Genomic DNA, 2,831 nt, shown 5'->3' with positions numbered 1-2,831 from the left:
ATGGAGGTTACATCAACTGCCTTACCGTGATTTAATCATTCTATATATCGACTCTGGGATCTTCACGATTATACAGTTTACAACCATTGCATTTCTTTTATGGATAAAGTGGATCGGTGATAGCACATTTGTTTCATAAAAACTGACTGTATTATCTTAGTTAAAAATTGAGCTTTTCAGTGGAATGTTTATTTATATTTGAAATGAGACACATTAATTAGAATTAAGTCAATTTAGGCAAAATATATTATTTGCTATTCCAACAGATCGCATACATAATGTTTCTAATTAATGATCAGCATTGAAATGCTTACATAATTTTCAATATGCCTTCTTTATGTTATGTTTTTAAATCTTGTTCTACCAAGCTTATTTATAACAAGTTTAGAACAAAACCCAAAGTGTGATCGAAAACAATGTTTATGAACAACATTCGTTGGAAAATGAACACATTTTTATGATACCATTTTTTCTTTATACAGTTAAACTATTTTACTCTTACGTGATTTCAATAGTTTAATAATCTACATTTTCACCTAGTATAATGTCATTGAACTAACTAGTCGTAGAATTGTTTATTAAAGTGTAGACTTTTTTTTCATACTGTGATGCCCCAATATAAGAGAGTGTTGTGATACAAGCTGTTAAGCAAGCTAAAATGTGCTTTGATATACGAGCAAAATGTGAGATACGAATAACCGGATTAACTAGTGTAAGTGTTCGTGGAATAGAAACACCACGAACAAGTGGCAGCAGCTTGTGAATAGGAGCTTTTTTTATAACACTTACATAACTGATCTACGAAACATCATTTTAAATTATTTTACTAAATTATTACGTATATGCTACTCTTGTTTTATATAACAATAAATAAAAGCGTAAGACAGTAATAAAACAAATTAAAAGCGTACTCATTTGCCAACACATGATAATGACCGTCCACTTTTAGCATTCTTTGATTATCGGCGTATTTATATGTAAGCATATTATACTATTTAGTACGAAGCGTAAACAATAATTTGTATGCTTAGTTATTCTTAAGACATGTGCTTTTCAACTTCACACATTTTAAAACAACAATACTGCTACAGTCCGTTCGAGGATTTGTATTTACCAAAAACTAATTACTATTGCTTACTGATGCGTTTAGTTATGTATAAACAAATGGTGGACTTTCATAAAAATATAAATACATCTTAATACTAAAGTGAAACATATTGTAACAATGATCGCAGATTAGTCGCAACGTATATAACAAGATATTTAACATCTTTAAATGAATCCTACGATTTTAAATGCAAAAGTAATTTAGTTGTATTTTTATATTGTAACTAATCTATTAAATGACATACGAACGTATTAGATATTATTCGAAAATTAATATATTATTTTAATGGATGTATACTATGTTTGTACTGCATAGGTAATAAACCGGGAGTGATCTCCCCTAAACTTTCTCGAATATTCTTATATAAAATAACAGGGGATGGAAACTCGGGCTATAGACATGATTTTTAATCCATTTTAAATACTTAAAGTTTTAAAAATAGAATAAAATCTCGTAGACAAATTAATTGCACACCAAGTGAACGCAAATAAAAAAAGCGCATAATAGTGCGCAATATTATTAGTACTTTTAAAATTTACATTAGTTTTTTGAGAAATCGGAAGTAGCGTAAATTACTACTTCCAGTCAACGGAAATTACTCAAAATTTAACAGAAGGTAGAGAATTAGATCTTTTACTTACATGTGAAATTTCATTTATCTATCTGAAATAGTACTCAAGTTATAGGCTTTTAAAAAATTCAAAGTAGGAAAAGTACCACTTCCGGTTATCGGAAATCGCTCAAAAGTTGATACGGATCTACGATTTTGATAAAATACTTATATATGAAATTTCATCAACCTAGCTGTAACGGTACTCAAGTTATCGTGTTTACACACGGACAGACAGACAGACAGACAGACACACACACACACAGACATACGGACAAGATTGCAAAATTATGTTTTTCCGTATCAGTGAGGTGTAAAACGTCGAGATTTGTAAAAATCTCGATTTTTTTTTTTTGCACGATTACAATACTTTCTCTATACTACGTATATACGAGAAAGTAAAAATTAATCACCAAAAGAATGTGTAGGTTGTTTCCCTTATAAAAAGTGAAAAGCAATTAAGTTTCCTTCATATATCACATCGCAGTTATAGTGTTCTCATTTACGTCTTACCATAATCGATTAGCTTAGCAGATATACATGACAATTTGTCTAAACAATTTTATTTATACATGTGTATATAATAATAAAGGCAAACAATTGCAACATCATTATTCATGTTTGTTCTGTTTTATTTTCCTATTCATTTAATATGGAATAGTTTAGGGGTATTGTTATATCTTTGGCCCGCCAAACTACAATGTCTTAGCTAAGCAGAGCTTTTCGTGAAATAAATCTCTTTAACTCGATGTCAGTGTATTTTTTAAAATAAATCTTTTATTCATATATTTCCATATAGTTGTTCTAAAAATAGCCGTCGCTACTAGTCTGTTTTCGTCTTCTGTTATGTGTCTAGTCGTGTTAGTTAAGTGTAATTGCATTATTTGTTGTGGCTATTTGATTGGTGGTTTTTAATATTTCGCAAGTGTTTCATATGCTCTCTGTTCTAAGGTACAATGGAAATAAGTGTGTTTCTCAGTTTCTTGTGTATTCTGTTTACATGTTTCACGTGTAATTTTAACATTAAAATTTGATTTGACTTTTTGTTTCCCAAAAATACATTTTATTTCGCCTATAAATGTATAAGTAAACCATCTTAAATGAATGACATTA

The sequence above is a fragment of the Physella acuta genome, unplaced genomic scaffold (assembly GCF_028476545.2).
Source record: "Physella acuta isolate Inbredline_101_S28 unplaced genomic scaffold, ASM2847654v3 ptg000142l, whole genome shotgun sequence".
NCBI lineage: Eukaryota > Metazoa > Mollusca > Gastropoda > Physidae > Physella > Physella acuta.
The sequence above is the reverse complement of the archived record's forward strand: the minus strand, read 5'-3'. Positions refer to the sequence as shown.